This window comes from Hemitrygon akajei, chromosome 11, assembly GCF_048418815.1.
Source record: "Hemitrygon akajei chromosome 11, sHemAka1.3, whole genome shotgun sequence".
Lineage (NCBI taxonomy): Eukaryota > Metazoa > Chordata > Chondrichthyes > Myliobatiformes > Dasyatidae > Hemitrygon > Hemitrygon akajei.
Genome location: NC_133134.1, coordinates 4,216,498 through 4,237,058, shown reverse-complemented (window position 1 = coordinate 4,237,058; position 20,561 = coordinate 4,216,498). Strand labels below are relative to the sequence as shown.

Genomic DNA, 20,561 nt, shown 5'->3' with positions numbered 1-20,561 from the left:
TCCACATCTACTGTCTAGGCCTTTCAACATTCAAAATGTTTTAATGAGATTTTCCCCCCATCCTTCTAAATTCCAGCAAGTACAGACCTAGTGCCATCAAACATTCCTCATATGATAACCTTTGCATTCTTGGAATCATCCTTGTGAACCTCCTCTGAACCTTCAATGCCAGCACATCTTTTCTTAGATGAGGAGCCCAAAGTTGTGCACAATACTCAAGGTGAGACCTTACCAGAGCCTTATAAAACCTCAGCATCACAACTCCATTCTTATATTCTAGACCTCTTGAAATGCATGCTAACATTGCATTTGCCTTCTTTAGCACTGACTCAGTCAGCAAGTTAACCTGTAAGATGTTCTACACAAGGACTCTCAAGTCCCTTTGTATCCCAGATTTTCTCCACATTTAGAAAATAGTATGTCTTTGGACAATGGGAGGAAACTGGAGCACCTGGATGAAACTCAAATGGTCATGGGGAGAACATGCAAACTCCTTACAGACGATGCTGGAAATGAAATCTGACACCCTGAGCTGTAATAGCTTTGCCAGAAATAGTCAATTGGTGCATTAAATTTTACTTTGAAATTTCTAGTCTGTTCTTCTTTGTGGAGCAATTCAGTCAGGTAAATTCACTGCTCTTATTTAATGTGCAATTTTAAATAAAATTATATATTCAAATTTACATTCAGAATCCATGATAGATTAAAAGTCTGAAAAAAAATGAATAGGCAGAGGCAGTTCTGAGCACCTGCTAGATTTGGGCAGTTAGTCTACACAACCTGCTTTATCTGTCCCTGCAAACACAACAATGAATTGTACATCAAGATCACTCCCTAGATCACATGCATTTTATTTAATGACACATTAGGGAAAGCACATTTCAATGGATCTTATTAACTGAATGTTTATTAACCGATTGAAGTGGAAGATAGTAAAGGCACGAGGCACACACAGGACACCACGGATCAGCCAAGTGTTGAAAAAAAAGGATAAACACAAGTGATTCTGCAGATGTTGGAAATCTTGAGTAAAGCACATAAAAACCTGGAAAAACTTAGCAGACCAGGCAGCATTCAACATTTCCGGCTGAGACCATTCATTAGGACTGGAAAAGAAGAGAATAGATGCCAGAATAAGGTGAGGGCAAGAGAAGGAGTACAAGCTGGCAGGAGTTGGGTGAGACCAGGTGGGGGGGAAGGTGGAATGAAGGAAGAAGCTAGGAGGGAATGGATAAAAGACGTAAAGGCCTTAAGAAAGAACATAATATGAGAGGAGAGTGAACCATGGAAGGAAGGGAAGGAGGAGAGGAACTAGAGGGAGATGATGTGAGCTGATAGACTCGCAGGAGGGAGATCATAAGGGAGGAAACAGTGGACAGAGAATTACACAGAGAGTGACCTCTATGGAAAGTGGATGGGGGGTGGGGGGGGGGGGGGGAGGAGGGTAGGATGTGCTTAGTAGTAGGATCCTGTTGAAGATGGTGTAAGTTACAGAGCATCATGTACTGGATAGCTTGATATGGAGGCTCATGGGGTGGTGGGTAAGAACAAAGAGAACCTTATCCCTGTTATTATTGTAGGAGGATCAGTTGAAGGTAGATGTGCAGGAAATAGAGGAGATGTGGCTGAGGACAGTATCACTAATGCTGCAAGGGAAACCCATTCTATGAAAAAGGAGAACATTTCAGAAGTTCTAGAATGGAAAGCCTTATCTTGAGAACAGATGTGTCGGAGAGCAAGGAACTGAGAGAAGATAACAGCATTTTTACAAGTGAGACGGTGATAGGATGAATAGTTGAGGTAACTGTTAAGGGTCAGTAGTTTTGTAAGATGTCAGTACATAGTCTGTCTCCAGAGATATAGAAAAAGAAGAGAGTGGTGTCAGAGATATTAATTAAAAACAGGAGAATTAGGACATTTGGCCCATTGAGTCTGCTCCACCATTCAATCATGGCTTATCCTTCTTTTTGCCCTCCTCAGCCTTCTCCCAATAACTTTTGATGCCGTGGTCAATCATGAACCTATCAATCTCCACCTTAAATACACCTAACAACTTGGCCTCCACAGCTGCCTGGGGTAACAAACTCCACAAATTTACCACACCCTGGCTAAAGAAATTTCTCCGTATCTCTGTTTTAAAAGGACACCCTCTATCCTGAGGCTGTGCCCTCTTGTCCTAGACTCCCCCACCATGGGAAACATCTTTTCCACATCTACTGTCTAGGCCTTTCAACATTCAAAAAGTTTCAATGAGATCCCCCTTCATCCTTCATAACAGATGAACTAAGTAAATTTGAGAGTAGAATGGAAGTTAGAGGCACAGTTGATGAAGATGTTGAGCACAGCATGAGTGCAGGAAACAGCACCAATGCAGTTGTCAATGTAACAGAGAAAGAGTTAGGGAGTATTTCAAGAGCTTGTGTATTACAGTAATTTCAGTTGTGATCAATATATTTTTCTCAAGTGAGACGTATTAAACAAGGTGGAGCAAAAAACAGTTGATTGAACTATATTCGCTATAATTTAAATGAATAACAGATCAGCACTGAGCAAGAGAAAGCTTACCCATGCTTCTAAGATTTAAAAACAAAAAAAAAATCTGAATTAGCATGATAATAAACTATTCCCAAACAGACAACCTGTTGACGTGAAAAGGTTGAGCAAAAATTAGGACAACATAAACATGATTTTCAACATTCACAACCCTGCTCCAGTTACCAAGATAACCCAGATTGGAGCAAAATTATGCATTATTACTATGAGAAATACTTTATCATAGGTTTCACTATCACAGCATAAGCATTCATATGGAATACTTGTCAGATGGTCTGGAAAGCAGCAAAGTATTTGCAATGGATCCACATTCTATTAGTTGCCAGTATTCAGTTGGTCATTTGCCACACTGGAAGGACAATGTTTTTAAAAGATCAGTTGGTATCTAGAATGAGTTGCTAGTAAGGTGGTGGAGGTGGAACCTATAACATTCAAAAGACATCTGGAAGATAATTAAATAAGCACAACAAAGAGGGATATGCAATTAATGCAGGCATGATAGTTGGTATTTCTGAAGGGCCTGTTTATATGTTGTACAACTCTATGACACCCGTAAGTCTCTTGAATGGCATTGGAGAGAGTCCAGAGGTGGCTCATCAGAATGATCATGGGAATGAAAGGATTAACATACGAGGAGGCTCTGGGCTTGTACTCTCTAGAATTAGAAGAATGACGGAGATATCATTGAAACTTATCAAATATTGAAAGGCCTAGATACAGCGAAAGTGGAGAGAATGTTTCCTATAGTGGAGGGGTTTAGGATCAGAGGGCACAGTCTCAGAAAAGAGGGATATCTATTTAGAACAGAGATGAGGAGGAATTTTTTTAGCCAGAGGATGATAAATCTATGAAATTCATTGCCTCAGACAGCTGTAGAGGCCAAGACATTGGTATATTTAAAGTGGGGGTTGAAAGGTTCTTGTTTAGAATTTTTTTAAATATTCAAGTAGGACAGAGTTGCTGAAAGATACAAATTTGACTTGGATATATTTATTCCTTGACAAAATAAAGGACCTGTTTTCTGTTCTGTATGATTCTAGGAAACAGCTGAAAAATCTCTAGGAAATAACCTCCTAGTCAAAACACTTCACATTAGTCTGAATCATTTATCTTAGCATTGATAAGTAGGAGGGCTAGGAATGGAACAAAATCTACAACAAGCATGAAGATAATCACCGGGGATGTCTGACGGGTTCCTGTGGGCGGATGAGGGAGGTGCTGCTTAATGAAACTAATAACAGTAATTGAGTTTTGTTCAATTTATGCTTTAAAAGACAGTGAATGCCAGGTAACATGGCCAGGTTGCAGCTGAGCTGGAGTGGATGCAGTATTGCTCTCAAACTTTGACAAATTCTGATGTGGCCAGCAACTGTCACCAATAATGGGCACAAAGCTAATCCAGGGGATGGTGTAGGTGGAATGGTAGCAAACAGTTAGGAAGAATATACCCAGGACAACAGAACAATTTCCCTTGCTTTACAAACAGAGTCAGTGTTATGTAACAAATGATACTTGGGAGTGACAGGAATGCTGTACATAGAATGCTACTCAGACAACAAAAGCTTCTTTAAGCAATCATGTGAATTTTTCAGATTTAAACCTATTATTTTATTGACTAAAATCAGAACATACCAAACAATCCTCAAATTGTGTTAAAGAAAAATCTGGCTGACAACCTTCGCCTGACTGAAACTTCATTGTCTGGCTCTATCATCTACCTGCCCAAACCCACTGCGTAGGAAATCTCTTCAAATTGTAATTTGGCTTGACCTCTACTCCTCAGGCACTTCTCCCATCTTTGAGAATCTCATCTGGTTTCACTTCTCTGAGAATTTAAAATTCTCTGGCACTCATTCCAAGTCCCATAAACATTTCCTCAGTGAGATATTTTTACTCCTTTCCACCCTCAGATGCTATTTTGCATTCAGAAAGATTTCAATCTCCATTATACTTGCCCTTTAGGAATTCATTAGTATCTTAGCCAATTTCTTCTTCCTTATCGTGCAAGCTGTTTGCATATAAACACTGTAGATGAAGGCTCTTGATATGAAACATTGTCTACAGATGCTGCCTGGCTTGCAGAGTTCCTCTAACACAGGGATTCCCAACCTGAGGTCCATGGAATCCTCAGAAAATAGAGTGTGTGGCACAAAAAAAGATTGGGAACCCCTTCTCTAGCAGTTTGGTCCTTTGCTATAAGCACTTCTCTTAACAGTGCCAAAGACGTGAAATACTTTGACTATTTCCTTGTAATACTTTCCTCCTTAGCCCATTCATCTCCCCTGACTTCCCAAGGAAATAACTTTTTTTTAAACAATTCATTTTCAAAATTGGGGGACAGGGATGAGCCAAGCAGAGCTGGCAGCACTGAACAGCCTCACTCACTGAGTTGGTGAGGCTGGTGGTAGCAGCTCTTCCTATGCCTGTCCATTGTCGAGGTTAAACTGTTCCCACACACAGTTTCTGTTCATTTCCAAGTTATGAAAAATTCAGGCTATGAACAAATCTCAGGAACAGAAGGAATCCTACCATAACTTGGGAAATACCTGCATTTATATATTTGCATTTAACCCCTCATCTCTTCACCCTACCAACTCTACAACACTAGTTTCTTTGCCTTTCTAGTTCTGACCTCCTTATTTTCACCCATTTTAATCAAACCACTATCATTACCCATGACTGTAACCTGTAGATCTCCCAAATACCTTCTCACTTTCCTTCATCGCTCCCTTGCTCCTTTTTTTTATTGGTCCAGTTCTTTTTACAGGACTATGCCAGTTTTTAAGTCTTTACAGTGGGGCGTTTTATTATCGAGGATGGTGAAGGCAAATGTTCTCGCAGCATTTAAATCCAACTGAGAAAAACATCTGAACTCCACCACACTGAAGCTACAGCCCAAGTGCTGGAAAACGGAGATTAGTATAGACAGTAACTGGATAGCTGTCACGGACAGGGTGGGCCGATGAGCTAATTTCCGTACTGATGTTATTACAACTTAAACTACTTTTCAAAAATGACATTGAACATGTTTTGAAAATCCTTGCACAGCGGTAAAAACAATTAATTTGCAACCCGCACACTGTTGTAATGGGAACCTGCGCATTCCCCAATGCAGTCAATTCTGATTCTCTTGAACTGACATTACCGAGCCCGAATGCAGGGGTGGGGGACAGGACGACGAGAGGACAGTCGTGAGGGACCCTGCCTCTTCCCGCCTGCCCGGCACGACAAACACCCAGACTGATCTCCGGGGAGGGGGAAGAAAGGAGGGGACAGCGCTCAGATCTCTTCATAAACCCACCATGAAGCACTTTAAAAGAAAGCTGCCAATACTGTCAGTGTGCCCCCGGTCTCCCACCATCCGCCACTCACCGCCACCGCCTCGAGCGGTTGTCGCCTCCTGCCTTGCCGCGCATGCGCCCTTACAACTGCCGCTGCTTCGAGCCCCGGTCGTCTACAGGCTCGCGGCGCTATCGCGCATGCGTTCTTCCAACCGCCGCCGTTCAGCCCCTCCCCCACCCTACCTCCCGTCCCGTGAATGCGCAGGCGCTAGCAGGTATCAAAGGCGACTGAGGTAATCTAAATTAATTTGTTTCCTTTACTTCTTGGGTTAAATAAAATCCCCAGATAATTCCTCCGCCGCGCATGTGAGTTGGGTGACCTCTCAGAAGAAAGCTTGTTAGTGGAGGCCAAATCAAGGTGATGCTGCGACAAGTGAAGTCGAACTGATTGCCGTGTTTTCAAGTCTGGCGATATCCAGCGCGATTAAAAACTCGCTTACAACAGCATCGCAGACATCTAGGTTCAGCAGAACGTGAGTCTGCTCCTCCGTGAGGCAGGGATACAAAAGCTTGAGAACACACCTCATTAGGCTCAAGTACAGGTTCTATCCCGCTGTTACCAGATCTCCAAAGGAAACTTTGTATAACGATGAACTCTTGATCTCTCAGTCTACTCCTCATGACCCTTATACCCTTTTTGCCTGTCTGTATTGCACTTTCTTTGTGGTGTCGCCCTTTATTCTGCAGACAATTGTTTATATTTTTGTATCTTTACCTCTTCGCAGCTGTCGCATACCCTCGCAGCTTCTTACTTCGTCCTTCCTTCCCCACCAACACACCTTCTCCCTCACCTGTTCTCATCTAGATAGATAGATAGATAGATAGATAGATACTTTATTCATCCCCATGGGGAAATTCAACTTTTTTTTCCCAATGTCCCATACACTTGTTGTAGCAAAACTAATTACATACAATACTTAACTCAGTAAAAAATATGATATACATCTAAATCACTATCTCAAAAAGCATTAATAATAGCTTTTAAAAAGTTCTTAAGTCCTGGTGGTAGAATTGTAAAGCCTAATGGCATTGGGGAGTATTGACCTCTTCATCCTGTCTGAGGAGCATTGCATCGATAGTAACCTGTCGCTGAAACTGCTTCTCTGTCTCTGGATGGTGCTATGTAGAGGATGTTCAGAGTTATCCATAATTGACCGTAGCCTACTCAGCGCCCTTCGCTCAGCTACCGATGTTAAACTCTCCAGTACTTTGCCCACGACAGAGCCCGCCTTCCTTACCAGCTTATTAAGACGTGAGGCGCCCCTCTTCTTAATGCTTCCTCCCCAACACGCCACTACAAAGAAGAGGGCGCTCTCCACAACTGACCTATAGAACATCTTCAGCATCTCACTACAGACATTGAATGACGCCAACCTTCTAAGGAAGTACAGTCGACTCTGTGCCTTCCTGCACAAGGCATCTGTGTTGGCAGTCCAGTCTAGCTTCTCGTCTAACTGTACTCCCAGATACTTGTAGGTCTTAACCTGCTCCACACATTCTCCATTAATGATCACTGGCTCCATATGAGGCCTAGATCTCCTAAAGTCCACCACCATCTCCTTGGTCTTGGTGATATTGAGACGCAGGTAGTTTGAGTTGCACCATATCACAAAGTCCTGTATCAGTTTCCTATACTCCTCCTCCTGTCCATTCCTGACACACCCCACTACGACCGTGTCATCAGCGAACTTCTGCACATGGCAGGACTCCGAGTTATATTGGAAGTCTGATGTGTACAGGGTGAACAGGACCGGAGAGAGTACGGTTCCCTGCGGCGCTCCTGTGCTGCTGACCACCGTGTCTATCACCTGCCTGCTTTGTTCCCTTCCTTCTGCCCTCTTCCTTTCCAGTCCTGATGAATGGACTCGACCCAAAACATTGACTGTTTATTCCCCTCCATAGATGCTGGCTGACTTGCTGAGTTCCTCCAGCATTTTGTGTGAGTTGCTCAAGATTTTCAGCTTCTGCAAAATCTCTTGTGTTTATCATTGGTATTTATGTCTGGATGGCATGCAAACGAAAGCTTTTCACTGTATCAGATTCAGATTCATTTATCACATGTACTTTAAAATAAACAGTGAAATGTGTTGTTTGTGTTAACAACCTAAGGATGGGCTGGAGGCAGCCAACAAGTGTTACCCCGCATTTTGGTGCCAATATAGCATGCCCACGTTGTTCAGCAAACAAGTCCCCTTTCTCCCTCAAACCCACTCATCCACTAACACAGACATGCCTCCAACAAGCCACGTCTGGACCTCCAGCCTTCAGTCCTTGGTTCAGACTCACAGACATCGAGAATGTGACTTCCAGCCCCATGACCCAAGGGCATCTTGGTACAGGTGACAATAATAAATCAATATCAATTTTGCATTCAAAGGAGAAGCAAAGGGAAATGCCTTCACTGAGAATCTGGAGCCACAAACATTGTGCTGGAGGAATTGGTTGAGCAGCATCTGTGGGAGGAAATGGATTGTCAAAGGTTTGGTTTGAAACTTTGCATCAGGCTGTGCAGAGTTCATCCAGCAGGATATTTTTTTTTTGTAATTTTTTTATTGAAGTTCATCATCAAACAAACATTTCCATAAGATGTATTTCAGACACTATACATATATATCACAAATCTCCACAAAGTATTTATCTGAGGTATACACTTATAGAAAAGAGTGGAAAGAAAAAACAAGCAAAAGGAAAGAACTATGTACAAGTAGGGAGTGATTTTTTTTTACAACATATTCATTGATTTGTGAGAATAAAATCCAGCCTATGAGGCATTATGTAGTTAAACCATTTTTCCCAGTATGAATCAAATTGTTCCAGCTTATGATTAACAGATGCTGTTATCTTCTCCATTTTGTAAATGTCCATTGTAATTTCCATCCATGTGTTTAAAGTTGGTCTCTCCTGTGATAACCATTTCCTAGTAAGAGTATTTTTACCAGCTACCAACAGTGTGGTGAACTACATATACCTGTCTGGACACGCCCTCCCCGCTGACTGCTCCTGTGGCTCCTCCCACAGACCCCTGTATAAAGGCGATTGTAGGCACTGCTCCTCCCTCAGTCTCCAGGATGTTGTGTGGTGGGCTCTTGCTGCTGACGGTGCTTTCTTCCAGCTAATAAAAGCCTATCTCGACTCACATCTCCAAGGGTTATTGATGGTGCATCAATTTTATTAGCTGGAATTTTAAAACATGGAAAGTATTTTACGTCCGGAAAAATTGGACATTGATCCTCAAGCCCCAGAAGCAGCCATTGTCTTTGAACTCTGGCTTGCATGCTTCCAATCATACTTGGAAGAGACTTCCGTGACTGAGCCTGCTATCATGCACAAAATCCTCCTCTCCAGAGTCAGTCCGAAGGTATACTCCCTTATCAGGGACCTGCCAACCTACCAAGGGGCACTGGACACCCTCAAAAGACAATACCTGCGGCCGGTGAACACCGTCTACGCAAGACATCGCTTAGCAACGCGGTGGCAGCGGGCCGGAGAGTCGAGCGCTGAGTTTGTCCGGGCCCTACAGACACTCGTGCAGGCCTGCGACTGCAGGCGACTGACGGCGGAACAGCATGCGGAGCTCCTTGTACGAGACGCCTTCGTTACGGGGATCAGGTCAGTGTACGTGCACCAGTGACTGCTGGAAAACGCCGATCTTACCTTATGCTCGGCAATCGAGCTGGCCGACATGCTGGAGGCTGCTCTGCACAACGCTGACACTGTCCAGCCACGCGATTTCCCGCCAGCCCCGTGGATGCCGTAGACCCCGCCACCCGGCCAATCGACCTCAGCTGCTTCCACTCGCGAGTCCACAAACTCCCCGAAACCCTCCGGCGAAGTGACCACAGCTGCTGCCAGTCACAAGTCCGCGCAGTGTTACTTCTGCGGACTCGAAAAGCACCCCCAAAAACACTGCCCAGCCCGAGAAGCTACCTGCTCCAGCTGCGGAAAGAAGGGCCATTTCGCCAAGGTCTGTAAGTCTAAACCACGAGCGGGGTCGAGCAGCGCCGCGTGTGAGGCATGGGGGCGGCCATCTTTGTCGGCGCCACCTCGCCCTACCTCCAACCCACGGGTGTTTACTGGGCACCAAGACAGCGATTCAACTCTGGCCTCCGTAACCCTCGACCAAAGCGCCCCACACCAGCTTGCAAGGTCAATGATGGACATCCTGGTGGAGGAACACAGGACTAGCTGCCTGTTTGACACGGGCAGCACTGAGAGTTTTATTCACCCAGACACGGTGCAATGCTGCGAACTCGTGACACAGCCGGAAAGCCAGAGAGTCACCATGCTTTTGGGTCGCATTCCACAGACATCCGGGGGGGTTGTGTAGCGACATTGGTGGTGTAGGGCACAGAATATCGGGACTTTGCGCTACTGGTCATGCCTCAACTGTGTGCACCTGTGCTATTGGGGCAGGACTTCCAGAGCCACCTGAAAAGTGTGACAATGGAGTATGACGGGCCCCTCCCACCACTCACTGTCAGAAATCCTCAGTTTTGTGGGACTTCATCATATACCCCGCTACTGACCACACACACACACACACACCGACCCGCACATCCCACCCAGCACCATGCCGATAGCTGCGCTACGGACACCACTTGCAGCCTCTCCACCCTCAAGATCCCTCCCCCACCGCTGTTTGCCAACCTGACCCTGGACTGTAAACCTGTGGCAACTGAAAGCAGGAGGTGCAGCGCGTGGGACAGGGCCTTCATTCAGTTGGAAGTGCAGCGGCTGCTCAGGGAGGGGATCATTGAGCCAAGCACAAGTCCTTGGAGGGCCCAGGTGGTTGTTGTTCGGACCAGGCAAAAAAATAGGATGGTCGTGGACTATAGCCAGACCATCAATAGGTTCACGCAGCTTGATGCATACCCCCTACCCCGCATCGCGGATATGGTCAACCAGATAGCTCAGTACAAGGTGTACTCGACCATAGATCTGAAATCCGCTTACCACCAGCTCCCCATCTGCCCGGAGGACCGCCCCTACACCGCCTTCAAGGCGGGCGGTAGGCTCTATCACTTCCTGCGCGTCCCCTTCGGTGTCACAAATGGTGTCTCTGTCTTACAGAGGGAAATGGACCGGATGGTGGACCAGTGCCAACTGAAGGCCACATTTCCATATCTGGATAACATCACCATCTGCGGTCACGACTGGCCGGATCACAACACCAACCTCCAACGATTTTTCCAAGTGGCCAAAGCTCTGAACCTTACCTATAACAGGGACAAGTGTGTGTTGGGAACCACCCGACTCGCTATCCTTGGATATGTCGTGGAGAACGGGGTCATTGGCCCTGATCCCGACCGTATGTGCCCCCTGTTAGAACTCCCTCTTCCCACCACCCTCAGAGCCCTCAGACGGTGCCTGGGCTTCTTTCCCTATTACGCCCAATGGGTCCCTCATTACGCAGACAAGGCCCGCCCCCTGGTCAAGTCTACCACATTTCCCCTCTCTGCCAAGGCCCGCACGGCCTTCAGTCGCATTAAAGAGGACATTGCCAAAGCAACGATGCATGCGGTGGACGAGACCATTCCCTTCCAAGTAGAGAGTGACACCTCCGACTTCGCGCTGGCTGCTACCCTCAATCAGGCAGGCAGGCCAGTAGCATTCTTCTCTCATACCCTTCAAGGCCCTGAAATTCGGCACTCCGCGGTGGAGAAAGAAGCCCCGGCCATAGTGGAAGTTATTAGGCACTGGAGGCACTATCTCGCCGGCAAAAGGTTCACCTTGCTGACCGACCAGCGTTCAGTTATGTTCATGTTCAGCAACCAACAGCGGGGCAAAATCAAAAATGATAAAATTTTGCGGTGGAGAATAGAACTCTCCACCTACAACTATGATATCCTGTACCGGCCTGGAAGGCTCAATGAGCCCCCTGATGCCCTATCCCGGGGAGCGTGTGCCAGCACTCAGCTCGACCAGCTATACGCCCTCCATGCAGATCTTTGCCACCCGGGGGGTCACCCGATTTTACCATTTCATGAAAGCCCGAAACCTGCCTTACTCCCTTGAGGACATCAGGACGATGACCAGGGACTGCCAAGTCTGCGCTGAGTGCAAACCGCACTTCTACCGTCCTGAAAAGGCGCAACTTATCAAGGCCACCTGCCCCTTTGAGCGACTGAGTGTTGACTATAAGGGCCCCCTTCCCTCCACTGACCGCAATGTCTACTTTCTCAACATTATCGACGAGTACTCGCGGTTCCCCTTTGCCATCCCCTGCCCTGACACCACTGCCACGTCCGTCATAAAAGCCCTGCGCCAGCTCTTCACTCTGTTCGGATATCCCTGCTATATCCACAGTGATAGAGGGTCCTCCTTTATGAGTGACAAGCTGCGCCAGTACCTGCTGGCTAGGGGCATTGCTACTTGTAGGACCACGAGCTATAATCCCTGGTGAAATGGACAGGTGGAGAGGGAGAATGCTACAGTGTGGAAGGCTACACTTTTAGCCCTTAAGTCAAAGGGGTTGCCGGTCTCTCGATGGCAGGAGGTCCTCCCCGAGGCACTCCACTCCATCCGCTCTCTTATGTACGTCCACCAATGCCACCCCTCATGAGCGCCTCTTTTCTTTTCCCAGGAAGTCTGCCACTGGGACCACCCTACCGGTTTGGCTGATGTCCCCAGGGCTAGTGCTGCTCTGGAAACATGCGTGGAGCAATAAATACTCCCCGCTGTAGAGGGGGTTCACCTACTACATGCAAACCCCCAGTATGCCTACGTGGTCTTACCTGATGGGCGGGAGGACACGGTCTCCATCCGCGACCTGGCGCCCGCAGGAACAGCAGACCACTACCCCGAACACTCCACAGAAACTACGAACCCTGTACTCACCAAGGTGTATACCCACCTGACACCGCGCACACCAAGCCCTACACAGACTCCTCACGGCACTCCCATACCGGGCGCCTTGCACACGCATGAGGGATCACTGATGCCTAATGGGCTGACACCTCCAGTCAGGCCGGAACCAGCACAACCACCGTCTCCAGTGCAATCACCACCAGCACCAGTGCAATCACCGCCAGTGCTACGTAGATTGCAGCGACAGATTTGACCACCTGATAGACTTAACCTGTAAATATACTTGTAAGAAACTTCGCCCCATGGGGACTCTCTTTTAAAACAAAGGGGGGGTGAATGTGGTGAACTACATATATCTGTCTGGACATGCCCCCCCCCCCCCACCGCTGACTGCTCCTGTGGCTCCTCCCACAGACCCCTGTATAAAGGCGAATGGAGGCACTGCTCCTCCCTCAGTCTTCAGGATGTTGTGTGGTGGGCTCTTGCTGCTGACGGTGCTTTCTTCCAGCTAATAAAAGCCTACCTTGACTCACGTCTCCGAGAGTTATTGATGGTGCATCAAACAGTATATTCATTAAATATTTATCTCTTTTCAACCATTCTTGAGGTATATATCCAAAATATATGGTCTTACTCTCTAAGTGTATTTCACATTTAAAGATGTCTTGTAGGGCATTGTGTATCCCCTTCCAATAGTTTCTGATAACAGGGCAGTCCCAAAAATATGATAATGATTTGCATTTTGATTTCCACAATTTCTCCAGCAAACAGGGAGGTTACTATCATAATGGGATTTCTGAGAGGGTGTAATAAAATATCTTATCAAGTTTTTCCATCCAAACTCCCTCCATTTCTGTGAACTGGTACACTTCCATTGATACCTCCATATTGTTGTCCATTCTTCCTCAGATATAATTAACCCTCCTTCCTTCTCCCATTTTGTTTTAATGTATGAAGTCTAATGTGTTTTAAGATTTGACAACCCCTTATACATGCTTGAAATGATTCTATTACCATTATCTGCATCCAGCAGGATTGATTGAATGTCTTCATTGAGACTGATTTGGACCTGGAGCTTGAACTGGTTGAGAGAAATACCTTGCCACTTCACACCTCAAAACTAGACTAGATGAATTAATCTACCAAAAAAAAATTGCTTGCCTACACAGATCCTCACTGACCCACCATTTCTTTCCTCTAACAACTTGTATTTTTGCTCTAGATTCAGTTTCTGCATCTCTTCTGAAGTGGGAAGTTGTTCAATTTCCATCAATTCTGTCAGTTTAACCTCAGTTACATTGAAAGGTGGTGGATATGTACACTTGGAGGTCAAGCTTCAAGACAAAGCTGACCCATTTGTAGAAGCATATGGGAGACTGTGCCTTACACTAAACAACTGTAAAGCAAAGGTCATCTAGCACAAAATGGTGGAGAAACTCGGCAAGTCATACAGCATCTATGTATGGGAGTAAAGAGTTGTCTTTTCAGCCTGAGACTCCTCTCCATAGATATTTCCTGACCTACTGAGTTTCCCCAGCATCTTGTGTGAGTTACTCAAGCTTTCCAACATCTGCATAATCGCTCGTGTTTATGTTCTTCTAGCAACTAGACCCTGCACCACTGGCTCTAGAGAAGCTTTGCTCTGTCTGTAAAAGACAGGATTTCCCAGCAGCCAACCATTTTAATTTCACTCCTCATTCCCATTCTGACATATCGGCCCACGGCGTCCTCAACTTCCATGAAGAGGCTATTCTCAGGTTGGAGGAGCAACACCTCATATTCCATCTGGGTAGCCTCCAACCTAACAGTATGAACACTGATTTCTCTAATTTCTGGTAATTTGTCCCTCCTCCCCTTTATCTTTTTCCATTCCCCAGTCTGGCTTCCCTCTTACTCCTTCTCACCTACCTATCACCTCTCTCTGGTACCCCTCCTCCTTCCCTTTCTCCCAAGGTCCACTCTCCTCTCCTATCAGATTCCATCTTCTTCAGCTGTTTACCTTTTCCATGATTCACCTCCCAGTTTCTTATTTCAACCCCCCTCCCTCTCCCACACCTTCCCCATTGGACCCATTCTATGGTGTAGGATAATATGAACTTCCAACTTTTATGTTGGACCAGTTGGTAGAATTTACCAACATGTCATTCATTCTTGACCAGACCAGTGAAATTTGCATGTATAATAGAGAAGGATGGAATCAGGATTACGTTTAATGGTTTCTACAATGAGGAAGCTTGCCCTTCCTCAGTCCCCAAACTCACTAATCAAAAGAATTCTCATATGTTTGGCTGAGTATCAGTTATCTGTTGAACTGTATCCTGGCAACAGTGAGGAGATATCCGCCAAATGTTATACCACACACATCCATAATAAGCTAATCACAAAACTCAGCATCTATCTCACCATGCACTAATGTGCCTGTACTTACTGAAAGCAGATAAAATTCATAAACCAAAATGCATACAGCATAGGTAGACATTGCAGCCCTCATACAGTAAATAATTCACAATTATTTTCAAATGATCTGGGAAAGGCACATTTTTTAAACTAGGAAAATATGCTATTCCTTGATAAATTATTGGCTGAACCACAGCTGGAATACTGGAATATTGTGTTAAATGCTGAAATCCACAAGATAGCATAAAATTAGGAACATCTTTCCCTCCGTCAGATATCTGAACAGTCCATGAACCCCTCAACACCACCTTGTTATTTGATTTTTGAAATATTTATTTATTTTTGTAACTTTTCATAATTTTATGTCTTACACTGTATTGCTGCCACAAAAAACACATTTCATGACATATATCAGTGATAATAAACCTGATTCTGATATTACTGCAGGCCATAGGAATGCAGACCAAGATCTGGAAAGCTCTTTTTTTCAGGACTAAGCAAACTCCTATTGCATTGGATGCATTAGATAGTTCCTTTGGCCCTGATTTTTAAATAACCTTCTTCAATGTTGCAGGCTTCTATGGTCTTGCAGGTTTTACCTTAGGTCAGTCAGTAATACTCACAATTCTTAGCATACTGTGGATTCAAGTTCTCTATTAAACTCAAATCCACAGTATTCTAAGAGTTGAGAGTTTGAAGATATACTTTGCACAGGCACTTGTGTTATGAAGAAATGCCTTACTTTAGAAAGGATGCTAAATTGTAGAGAAATGTTAAATAGAAATAATCAGAAGAGAAAATCATAAAGAATGTAAGAAGGCAACAGAATCACAAAGGTCCAGTCTGAATTGAATTTATTGCCACACTACACATGTCTGTAGATTTGGTAGTTCTCTAACTTCCAACACATAGGACTCTATTAAAGCTCTTCACAGTTTAATAAACACATCAGCAAGCAAGCTCTTTTGGCATCAGGCTAATCATCAATTGTCATACATGTAAGGATATAAAATAGAAAGGATATTGAATAGCCTTTGATGTAGCAAAGATGCCAGGAAAAGAAAATCACATGAGTTATGTTAAAAATAAATATTTCATGCCTTCTTAGCCAGGCCCTATATTCAGCCTTCAGCATATACAGTATGTGGTTATCCAAAACTCCAAAGTCCATATCCTAACTAAGTTCCATTTGATTATCACTGATCCCTGATGGCCTACACTGGCTCCTGGTTAAGCAATTCTCTTCCCTGTTTTCAAATCACCCTAATCATCTTTTGCTTTTGTACCTTTGTAACTTCCTCAATGCCATTGAGTAACACACTACTTCTCCAATTTCAGGCTTTAGTGCATCCTGACTTTAATCATTGCACCATCTGCCTTCGACTGACAAGGCTCTGAAATTCCCTCTCTAATACTCTATGCTTGTCTATTCCTCTTTTCAGTCAACGCTTAAAACAAGGAGTTTAGCATCTCCTGAGAATCAGCACCAATGATTATTTGACAAAGTTCATGTGACATTTTATTATATTTAGTGCTCCATTTAAAATCGTTTTTTTTTAAGTTGCTGAACTTACCAGTAAGAACCAGTGAGATACCCTTGGATCCTTCCTGAAATAATTAAGATCAAATGCTTCAATATCCCAGAATATCCCAATTTGTTTTTAAGGAAAAGACATTTCCAGATAAATTATGTAAGGGGAAGTAACTTCATTTATTCATGTGATATGGAATAATAAATTAATCTTTTAATATATCACATGGATTTCTCCTTTGTAATTTGTACTCCCCTTAAATCACAGGAAATCAGCTGAAAAAAGAACATGTTTTAAACACAAGAAGTTCTATACTGAGCTGCTGTCAGGGCTGAGAAAGTGTTTGAAAGTTAATCAAAGGACTGTCCTTTCTAGAAAAGGAACCTTCCACTGAAATCGACCTAACCTTCAATTCCGCCTGGTAAGCTTAAGTACCAAAATGTCTTGTGTAGTATGATTTTTGAGAGTAAGGGAGGCCCTAAGTTTGATTAAGGGAGCCATGCAGATGTATATGGCCAGCCAGTGGTATAGTGGCGTCTGCACCAGACATCAAGATGAGTGGTTCCGGATTTGAATCCGGGCGGCTTCTTGCATGCTTTCCATCCGTGCTGGGTTGAGCATAGAGTTAGCAACTCAGCCTTGTAAGAAACAGACGAACGCTAAAGCAATGGCAAGATTTCTGGCTGATGCACCATACCATTTCTGGTATGCACGGAGACATACTGTATGTGTTTGCTTGTCAGAACAAACTCAAACAATAAATAGATATAATGGGCACCATGGTAGCTTAGTGGAAGGTACAACCCTATTACAGCTCAGAGTGTCAGAATTCAAAGTTCAATTTGTATGTAACAAGTTTGTACATTCTTCCCATGACCACATGAATTTCCCCTGGGTGCTCTGGTTTCCTTCCACATTCAGAATCAGAATCAGGTTTATTATCACCAGCATGTGACATGAAATTTGTTAACTTAACAGCAGCAGTTCAATGCAGTACATGATCTAGCAGAGAGAGAAAAAATAATAGATAAAATAAAACATAATAAATAAACAAGTAAATCAGTTACGTATATTGAATAGATTATTTAAAAAATGTGCAAAAACAGAAATACTGTATATTAAAAAAGTGAGGTAGTGTCCAAAGCTGCAAAGTCTATTTAAGAATCGGATGGCAGAGGGGAAGAAGCTGTTCCTGAATTGCTGAGTGTGTGCCTTCAGGCTTCTGTATCTGTTACCTGATGGTAACAGTGAGAAAAGTGCATGCCCTGGATGCTGGAGGTCTTTAATAATGGACGCTGCCTTTCTGAGACACTGCTTCCTAAAGATGTCCTGGGTACTTTGTAGGCTAGTGCCCAAGATGGAGCTGACTAGATTTACAACCTTCTGCAGCTTCTTTCGGTCCTGTGCAGTAGCCCCTCCATACCAGGCAGTGATGCAGCCTGTCAGAATGCTCTTCATGGTACAACTATAGAAGTTTTTGAGCGTATTTGTTGACATGCCAAATCACTTCAAGCTTCTAGTAAGGTATAGCCGCTGTCTTGCTTTCTTTATGACTACAGTACATCAATATTTTGGGACCAGATTAGATCCTCAGAGATCTTGACACCCAGGAACTTGAAACTGCTCACTCTCTCCACTTCTGATCTCTCTATGAGGATTGGTACGTGTTCCTTCATCTTATCCTTCCTGAAGTCCACAGTCAGCTCTTTCGTCTTATTGACGTTGAGTGACAGGTTGTTACTGTAGTACCATTCCACTAGTTGGCATATCTCACTCCTGTATGGCCTCTCTTCACCACCTGAGATTTTACCAACAATGGTTGTATCATCTGCAAATTTGTAGATGGTGTTTGAGATATGCCTAGCCACACAGTCATGTGTATACAGAGATTAGAGCAGTGGACTAAGCACACACTCCTGAGGTGCGCCAGTGTTGATCGTCAGCGAGGAGGATATGTTATCACCAATCTGCACAGACTGTGGTCTTCTGGTTAGGAAGTCGAGGATCCAATTACAGAGGGAGGTACAGAAGCCCAGATTCTGCAACTTCTCAATTAGGATTGTGGGAACGATGGTATTAAATGCTGAGCTATAGTTGATGAACAGCATCCTGACATAGGTGTTTGTGTTGTCTAGGTGGTCTAAAGCTGTGTGAAGAGCCATTGAGATTGCGTCTGCCATTGACCTATTGTGGCGTTAGGCAAATTGCAATGGGTCCAGGTCCTTGCTGAGGCAGGAGTTCAGTCTAGTCATAACCAACCTCTCAAAGCATTTCATCACTGTTGATGTGAGTGCTACCGCCCAATAGTTGTTAAGGCAGCCCACATTATTCTGGTATTCCAATAACATACCAGTTAAACCATAAGACAGTAAGACATAGGAGCATATTTAGGCCATTCAGTCCATGGTGTCCGCTCTGCTATTCCATCATGGCTGATCCAGATCCCACTCAACCCCATACACCTGTGTTTTCATCCTATTGTTTGATGCCCTAACCAATCAGAAAACGATCAACTTCCACCTTAAATATATGCATGGACAGCCTCTGCCGCAGTCTGTGGCAGAGCATTCCACAGATTGACTACTCTCTGGCTAAAAAAACTCCTCCTTACCTCTGTTCTAATGGTTCAGCACTTAATTTTGAGGCTGTGCCTTCTAGTTCTGGGTACCCCCACCGTAGGAAACATCCTCTCCACACCCACACTATCTAGTCCTTTCAACATTCGGTAGGTTTCAATGTGATCCCCCCACATTCATCTAAATTCCAGAGAGTACAGGTCCAAAGCTGCCAAATGCTCCTCATATGTTAACCCCTTCATTTCCGGAATCATCCTCGCGAATCTCCTCTGGACTCTCTCCAATGACAACACATCCTTTCTGAGATGTGGGGCCCATAACTGGTGACAATACTCCAAGTGCGGCCTGACTAGTATTTAATAAAGGCTCAGCTTTATCTCTTTGCTTTAATATTCTATTCCCCTTGAAATAAATGGCAACGTTGTATTTGGCTTCTCTACCACACACTCAACCTGTAAATTAACCTTCTGGAAATCTTGCACAAAGATGCCGAAGTCCTTCTGCACCTCTGATGTTTGAACCTTCTCCCCTTATAGATAATATTCTGTACTATTGTCCCTTTTACCAAAATGCATTATCATACATTTCCCAACAATATATTCCATCTGTCACTTTTTTGCCCATTCTTCAAATTTGTCTAAGTCCTGCTGCAATTGCATTGTCTCCTCAACACTACCTACCCTCCAACTATCTTGGTATCATCTGATAATTTGTCACAAAGCCATCAATTCCATTATCTAAATCATTGACAAACAATATGAAAAGTGGCAGTTCCAATACTGACCCCTGAGGAATACCACTAGTTACCAGCAGCCATCCAGAAAAGGCTCCCTTTTATTCCCACTTGCTGCCTACAACCTGTCAGCCATTCCTCTATCCATGCCAGTATATTTCCTGTGACACCATAGGATTTTATCTTATTAAGCAGCCTTAAGTGTGGCACCTTATCAAACGCCTTCTGAAAACACAAGTAAATGACATCCACTGCCTCTCTTTTGTCCTCCTTGCTTGATATTTCCTTGAAGAATTCTAATAGATTTGTCAGGCAAGATTTCCCTTTACCGAAACCTTGCTGACTTTGACTTATTTAACATTAGTCTCCAAGTTCCTCAAAACCTCATCCTTAATAATAGACTCCAACACTTTCCCAACCACTGAGGTTAGGCTAACTGGCCTAAAATTTCCTTTCTTTTGCCTTCCTCCCTTCTTAAAGAGTGGAGCGACATTTGCAATCTTCCAGTCCTCCGGGACCATGCCAGAATCAAGTGATTCTTGAAAGATCATGACCAATGCATCTGTTATCTCTTCAGCTTCCTGTCTCAGGATTCTGGGATGTAGTCCAATGGCCTAGATGA

At 44.3% G+C, this 20,561-nt stretch overlaps 1 protein-coding gene and 1 long non-coding RNA gene across 3 annotated transcripts in view; one reads left to right on the top strand and one right to left on the bottom strand.

Annotated features, from left to right (window-relative positions):
- The window catches only part of tbc1d24 (TBC1 domain family, member 24), a 130,239-nt gene extending 124,252 nt beyond the window's left edge, over positions 1-5,987 (bottom strand). For both annotated transcript variants that reach the window (XM_073060080.1, XM_073060079.1), the window contains exon 1: positions 5,926-5,987. The gene's annotated coding sequence lies outside the window, so the exon portion shown is untranslated. The remainder of the gene's footprint in view (positions 1-5,925) is intronic.
- A 72-nt stretch (positions 5,988-6,059) lies between these two features.
- Positions 6,060-20,561, top strand: part of LOC140735246 (uncharacterized) — a 110,197-nt gene continuing 95,695 nt past the window's right edge. Inside the window, exons 1-2 of the long non-coding RNA XR_012100728.1 lie at positions 6,060-6,127; positions 16,898-17,051. This is a non-coding gene — a long non-coding RNA (uncharacterized lncRNA). The remainder of the gene's footprint in view (positions 6,128-16,897; positions 17,052-20,561) is intronic.